Genomic DNA, 8648 nt, shown 5'->3' with positions numbered 1-8648 from the left:
GCAATGTATAGCAGCTATCGCGTCGAAAGAACGTAATTAACTCTGTCATCGTCCGAACGCAATCTCGTGTAGCAACCATATCGATCGTTGGCTGTGATGAAATTATTGAAGACCGCGTGACGAATCCACGAATCGTGCGCGAATACAGGCTGGTTTCAAAAACAGATCTCCATCGAAATCATATATATATATATCATATGATTTCCATAATTTACAATATTTTAATATCATTGTAACTTTTTTTATCATTATAGTTATTGAAGAAAATATAATTAATTTCAGTAAAAAGACAAAGAGCTTGAAAAAAATTTTAATTTCCAAGATTAATCAATGTATAAATTTTACATCAAATTTCAATTTTATTATGTTATCGAAAGCATATGTAGTTGTCTGTATCATAATTGCATAATTTATGCTTACTGAAAATACACAGTATCGAAATACGAATATGTGATACGGTAAGTTAGATTAGATAATGTTCAATCAATAAATATTAGGAATGCATTTCGTATCAGCTTGATTTAATTATCTCGTTTAACGGTATTTACGTATGATGTGGGCTACAATATCGTAAATAAGATTTCTCTATTCACGTGAGTACAAGCAATTAATCGATGACAATTAATAGGTTATTATGAAATTACTATCGTCAATCAGATATGTGACTTGTAAACAATGTTAAATGCAAAAGAGATTGTAAGCACACAAAGAATATTTCAATAAAATTATGCAAATATTATCTAAAAATCTCTCCTTTACCGCTTTTGAATTTTATAAGTTTACGCATAATAATTGTATGAATTACTATTAAATAAAAAAGCAGTAATTCTTTTTTTTAACAAGAGGTAATGAGATTTAATTTTTTATTCAATGTAATAAATGAATTACAATTATTAATAAAATCAATTATGATAAGAATATAGGACCTTAAGGCCGAGATGAGATTAATAGGGCATAAAAATAGTTACACAACCTGTGGTGTCGTCGTGGGCAAGCGTGCTTAACAGCTCGGCTTGAGAGCGAAGGATCACAAGTTCGAATCCTGGCAGGGCTTCATCTCAGTTTTTCTGTCTCCAGTTCCAGAGGAAAGAAGAGGGGATTTTTTGGGCGCCCCGCTCCGATTTCGCAAGTGGGATCGTGTTATTATACCTGACGACGTTTAACGGCTCCCTAGTCAGAGGGAGAAAGGCAGGCATACTTCAGAGAAGAATATATCGGTAACAAAAGACGTAAGCACTAGGGAAGATGCGTTCGGAGAGATGATGCTGTGTGCTCCGAGTACGGTGGTAACGAGTTCCTAGGCAGCATGTTGTGAGCTATGACATTACCAAGAAGGGCCGATAATTCGTACATGGCTCCGGCCGGCATTGGTGGGCATTCGCACTTCAGTACGAGAATAAGTAAAGTAGTAGTGCATGTCCATTGGCCGAGCCAAGAAGAGAAGGGCCCCCGATGGCCAACGCCGGTATTAACAGGAGATCGAAAATAGTAAAAAAAAAAGTCTGTTAAGTGGATGAAAGCGGCGAAGGATCCCGAATTCAATCCCGGTCGGCACCTTTAATTTTTATCTCCCACGTTACATAAAAATTATTATTAATTTAAAATTCTAAAATATTCAAAATTATTAATTTAATAATAATTTTTCTGTTTCTAACAATTTTTTTGTGATAATGTATTCTGTGCTGTAAAATTTATCGTACAATAATTATTAATCATTAGAAATTCTTATTATATAATAATTCTTATTATATAATAATTAATATTTTCATTAATATATATACACACTCCCTAATAAAAAAATAGCTTAAAATTTTAGCTTCACTAAAATAGTAATCGTAAATATAGCTGTAATCATTAAAAAATTGTTGAATTGTTAAATAATATTTGTATGATATATATATGTATATATTTTTTATGATAGTTTAAAAGATAATTTGAAGAAGAAAATCTATATTTGAAAATTATATTGTATAATTTTATTTTTAATTTTACAATGGGGCTATCTATTCCATTTCAGCTTTTTTTTTTAAATGCCAAGTTAATTATTCATGTGCATTCACGTGATTGGTGATATTAACATAAGAATTTCTTGTTCCCTCCAGGCGATATCTCGCGAATGCTTTTACCCGAGCTTTTATCGTAAAAACTGCGAAAAACACAAAGATATTTTTCGCAAGACTCACCGACTTAACAAATTCACACCATTATGACCATCTGCAAAACGTGCAAATATCGTCCTTTACTGTTCCATTTGCGGAGAATTTCTCATAAATCTACAATTTATAATTTTAAAGAGAATAATTGTCAGAGTTTCTCAAAATGACATCAAGTACAGAATAAAAGTATCTAATATTATGGCTTGCAACAAGTTTTATTAAAAATTACCACCGTACTCGGAGCACACAGACATCTCTCCGAACGCATCTTGCCTAGTGCTTACGTCTTTTGTTACTGATATATTCTTCTCTGAAGTATGCTTTTCTCCCTATGACTGGGGAGCCGTTGAACGTCGTCAGGTATAACACGATCCCACTTGCGAAATCGAAGGGGGGGAGGGCGCCCAAAATCCCCTCTTTTATCAGGGTATGGTCGATATTCGATGCTCTTAAAGTTTCCCACAGCCTATTCAAAGGGACACTATCTTATGTAGATTGACAAATGTAATATGGTCCTCTCTAACGGTTGCCACTTTCTTTTCGATTATTTGTTTAAGGCAAAATACGTTATCATTATACGAGCGGCCAGCTAAATCTTGTTTGCTCTTCCTCTTTAAATGGTTGGTACTCTTCCACTATTAGGTCGCGCGGTATTCTTCGACATAATCTGTTCACTGTGCCAATATCCCTCTGTAGTTTTCACATTTAGTTCGATCTCCTTTTTTATATATTGATGTAATGTAAGCCGTCTTCCATTTGTCTGGTACTGGGTGATCGTTTAGATATTCATTGAACACTTTAATAAGCATATTATACAGTTTATCTATTCCATTTTTTAGCAATTCTGTTGTTATTCCTTCCAGACCACTCGCTTTTCCGTTTTTAAAATAAGTTATTATTTCCTTGATAACTATTGCGTTTGTACAATGTTAATGTTTCCGTCTTGTATTTCTATTCTAGATGTATTTAGATCTTGCTTAAATACTTCTTTGTTCTCCCCTAATAGTCTTGTGTAGTATTGGACCCACTCATTTGGCTTTATCGTTTTTAAATATACTTTTTCTTTACTTGACTTTTTAACTGAACTTATAAATTTCCAGACCTCTATACACTTTCTTCCTCCGATATGTATCAATCTTTTTGCATTTTTTGTCATATTTCATTTTTTTTTGTTATTTATTATTCGTCGCGTTGTTCTTTTTTCCTTTTCATATCGTGTTTGATCTTCCTCTGATCTGAAGCTAAACCACCTTTTGATAGTGTTTCTTTTTTTCACTGACTGCAGCTTCTGTCTCTTCATCCCACCATATTTTTCCACTGGTTTGTTTCTTTTTTATCCCCAAAACTTCTTTTACTATTTCATGTATACTTGTTATTATGTTGTCGTACACATACAATATTCTTGCTATGGTCTTAACAAGCTTATTATTTAACCTTTTCTTATATTGGGTCATCTAAAAAGTATCCGCGGCACTTTGTCACTAGATATATGACCATCAACACACATCTAGTGACAAAAAACCGTGGATACTTTTTAGATGACCCAATATAATTGTTTTACACTTTCATGTATAAAGCTGTTCAAATTGTATTTAGGATAGTTTACTTCTTCGAGACGGTTAATATTTGGATATTCGATGTTATTTTTTCCACCTTTATACGATATTACTGCTTTTGCTCTAACTATGTGATGGTCTGACCCGCAGGTTGCTCCTCTCATTACTCATATATCACTGAACTGGATTTATATGGTCTGTCTAACTATGATATAATCTATAATTGATTTTAAGTTTCTTGTAGTTTATATCCAAGTATATTTATATACATTTTTGTGCTTATAAAATTCGTTGGTGATTTTTAATCTGTTGCATTCACATAAGTTGATTAGTCTTTTTCCATTGTTGTTTAATGTCTCTTCTTCAAAAAGGCTTTGTTATCTGGTTACTTGTTCTGCTATTAAAATCTCCCATCATTATTATTTACATGTGTCTCCAATACTATTACATCATTAAGCCTATCGAAGAATTCATCTTTAGTACTTTGGGTTTTGTCCTCCGATGGAGCACATACGAGATGTAGCTATTAAATAACGAGACTGACGCTGCTGAAGAAGTACGCATGCGCCAAACGCCAGCGACCGACAGCTGTTCAGCGTGAAGCCTTCTCTTTCGAATGCAGTACCTCTCGCTTCTGTAAACAAATCCGTATAGCCGTAGCCTTCTTTCGCATTAGAGTTGTTTTTTTGTTTCGCCGGAAAAATGATGTAACAATAGAGCAACGAATTATTGTGAAATTTCACGTGAAACTTGGAAAAACCGCTACTGAAACTTACAATTTATTGAAAGAAGTTATGGCCATGAATGTTTATCACGTGCACGTGTTTTTGAGTGGTTTAAGCGTTTCCAAGACGGCCGAGAAGACGTTGAAGATGATTCACGTCCGGGTCGCCCTTCCACATCAAAAACGGATGACAATATCGAAACAATCGGTAATCTGGTTCGATCCGACCGTCGGTTAAGTATTCGTGCGATTGGTGAAACTGTAGGAATTGACAAAGAATGTGTACGGCAAATTTTACATAACAATTTTAACATGAAAAAAGTGTGTGCCAAAATGGTACCTAAAATTCTCACGTTTGAACAACAAGAAGCTCGCAAAAATCTTTGTACTGACACTTTGAATGTCATCGAAAATGACCCAAACTTATTGGAAAGGATAATAACATTAAATTAAAATAACATAAAATTAAAAGGAACAAGATTTGAGTCCGTTGAAGCTGTGAAAGAGAAAGCGGCACGCATCCTGAAGGAACTGACAGAAGAAGACTTTCAGCACTGTTTCAAACAATGGAAGATTCGCATAGAGCGTTGTAGGGATAGAGGAGGGGTGTATATTGAAGATAATAAGTAAATATGTATGAAATTAAAATAAAATGTTTTACAGCGTCAGTCTCGTTATTTAATAGCCACACTTCGTATAATAAAAATTGGCGAAATTCTGTGGCTTTATATTTCATATACACATTAAGTGACCTAGGACGTTTTGCAAAATCGGATGGACAATAATCTTTAAGTATTTCCAATCGTTTGCTTATATAAGTAATAGTTCTTGCAGTAATAGTTCTTGCAACTTTGAAAATCGTGAATACTTCTCATATACCATGCAGATAATAATTTTTTCATAATTCTCAGGCATACAAGATACATATACTCAAATGAAACCTGCGAAACCATTCCTATTGATAACATCGACAACGGACTATTGCCATTTTTATGTTTTATTTTTATTTATCATCTAAACATGCGACATACTCTTCATCGCTTATTCATTTACATCACGGAAAACATAACGATCTTCATGCCGCATACCAGAAATTTTACATTTAGAGAGCATTGATTAGACGGTATGGTTTCGATGATTGAGAATAAAAGCACGACCTAGTGCGTTAGCTATAAAACTTCTTAAATATTGAAAATTTTTTTGCTATGGTAAGATACATCTTCATTATACATTCTTCATTATTCTCTTATCTGCGACAAAGTTTTTAAAAAATAAATTTGGATCATTTGATTTGGAAGCATCCTTATATATTCCAATAACTACTGATTTTGTATGCATGATATTTACGAGCCTACACTGGATTGGCCAAATATGAATACTGATCTGTCTAGATAACAACCATCGATATTAAAATCTATATTTAATTGATTGGGAATTGATGTAATTGGAAAGTGCGAAAGAACACTAGAAATATCTATTTCTAGATCAAAATGGATATATTCGCCTGGTTCTATTTTTGATATAACAACTTTATTTTCGGAGTTTTTAAAAGCGTTCTCACATCTTTTGATAAATTATGAAAACAAGGATGTGTTCGTAGAAGAGATAGAAGATTATTAGCTTGTACATAAAATTATTCTCAATACTAAAATTATTCTCAATAATACAGGATGTCAATCTGTCTTGAAATGACTCAATTAAGGTAATATTATCAGAAGATGAATTATTATCAGAATAAGTATCATTATATATTTCTGACAATTCATCTTTAACGTTAATAGCAAGCATATTATTTTCGATACCATCAATATTATTATATTTTGGACATTATCAAGATTAAAGACGTGTGGTAATCAAAGTACATTCCGCATGTGAAAGATTTGGGAGCACAATAACATTAGAAACATTTAAAGTATTCGAAACAGAAGCATCAAGATCATTATTAATAAGTGATTGTTTTTCGCAATTTTTTGAAGTTACTTTAGAACGTAAATTATTTGTTTTCTTTACTTTATGCACAAGTTTTGCAAACGCTTTCGCGAAATGGAACGTTTCAAAGCAAATGATTCTATGTCATAAAATTACGTATTTTTAATAATAACAATTAAAATTGAAAAAAAAAATTTTTAATACTTCCTTTTTGTATATTTTTTTGTCTATACCTTTTCGTCCTTTTCTACTATTTGTCCTTTATTTTCTTCTGCACTACGAGATTCGTAAGAATATTTTCCAATTGTCGATAAATGATACCTGGAGAAAATAATAGATAAGAACTATTATAAAAAAAAATTGTATTACATTTATAATTAACCCAACTGAATAGATCGTATAAAATATAATTTATATAAAGAATACACCAATTCTTAACAACGAGTAAGATAACAAATATATATGTCTTTTATTTACACATTAAAAAATATACTTTATAGGCGCATAATATCATTTAATATTAAGTAACATTTTTGGCATATTACCGGAATATTAAATGTAACATTTTGAAAATATTTTACTAAAGTAGTGTGAAATATTATATAATATTCTTGAAATATTAACAGGTTATATGCCCACTCCTGATAATATTATATGATTATTAAAAGTAACATTATTTAATGTTACTGTAACATTGTATGAACATTAAGTAGAATTATAATAACGTTTACTTTAATTTATAAAACTATTATACCGTGTGACGTTTTTTGTCACAAGGGCCGTACGATCCGATCGGAAAAGCGCGACTTTAGCATCCTGGATCCTCCCGAGGCAGGGAGACAGGCGTGTCGGCGCATTAATCGTTTGCGAATTTTTGTGTTTGTTCTCGTATCTGCTTCCAAGCATGGAAGCACCATGCTTGGTGTATTCGTGTCTATTTTCGTTATTTTCGCGCATTCTTATCGTAAGAATAAGAAATTGATCATTTACAATCGATTATTCTTCTCACATTTGACTATGATTGATCAATTTTTTATTCTTACTTCTTATTCCGTGTATTGTAGACGACGCATTAAACTATAACTGTTTAACGCAGTTTTATTCTTTAAACTGTAAATGAAAACGAGCTTTTTAAATTCATTGGTAATTAATCATTTAAAATACAGCTTTCACAAAACAAAGTTGCATTTTCGCATAATGCGATTGATCAATCATGAAATAATACAAACACATGTTTATTATTAATGTTGGACATAATTTTTTTTCATTGTTTTACGCACAATTTATGTATATTTTCGCGATATGTAACATTTTAGAATGAAAATGATGGTTTTATATATAATATTTTATATAATATTGTTATAAAAATACATTACATTACATTCGCAACCTACTTCCGATTTTAATTTTTGCTAAAAAAAATTTTTACACGGAAAAACGTTGTTACAATCGTAGCGTTTGTTAATTTTTGCTTATCAATACATTTGGTTGTAATAACCGTAAGATAGGTTACCTTAACCATAGTTGTTAAGATAATGGCTATGGCTATTAAGATATGTTCATCTTATGGTTATCACAATCAAATGTATTGATAAGCGAAAATTAACAATTGTGACAATCATAGCCATTTTTTCCGTATAAAAATTAGAGGAAAAATAAAAATCGAAGCGTAGGTCGCGAATGTAAGGAAAGAGTGACAGAAAGGAGGGTTGAAGGAGGCGAAAATTTAGAGAATAAAACATAGAAAAAGCATAAACTCCATCTTTACATTTCATTGTCCCAATTTTCGTCTCTTGAAAACTTTGTTTATATTCCTGTCCATCTTTTCTTACATTCGCTCCATTTCTTACTTTCATTAAGATAATTACATCTATTATTAATACCTATTTTCTATTTACAATTTCTAATTTGACTTCAATACGAAGTCAGATCCGTATGAATATCCAATGCATCCGATCTCGTGGAGAACAAATGTGAAGATTGTTCTATTAAAAATTGACAATCTGTTTTCAATTGCCGGGCAAATCCATTAGCCAATCACATGCTTCGAACCATGTTCAATCACTAATTGCGTTCAGAAAACTATGCTGCTGCAACCGGGATAGAGTTTTCTGAACGCAATTAGTGACTGACAATTAAGCTGGAAACAATAAAAAGCATAGGCAATAGGAACAGGGAAGAGATTTTAACTTATCAGAAACCATGAGTAATAGAATGGATGCTTTCTAATAGATTGAAATCTTTTATTCCCTGTTCCTATTGCCTGTGCTTTTCATTGTGTTT

General features: G+C 32.0%; 1 pseudogene; it reads right to left on the bottom strand.

Moving 5' to 3' along the window:
• Positions 1 to 4685: 4685 nt before the first annotated feature.
• On the bottom strand, positions 4686 to 6512 carry LOC147908490 (uncharacterized; annotated as a pseudogene).
• Positions 6513 to 8648: the final 2136 nt, after the last annotated feature.

This window comes from Acromyrmex echinatior, chromosome 9, assembly GCF_024713525.1.
Source record: "Acromyrmex echinatior isolate Ae372 chromosome 9, ASM2471352v2, whole genome shotgun sequence".
NCBI lineage: Eukaryota > Metazoa > Arthropoda > Insecta > Hymenoptera > Formicidae > Acromyrmex > Acromyrmex echinatior.
Note: the sequence above shows the minus strand (reverse complement) of the source record. Positions and strands in the feature narration are given on the sequence as shown.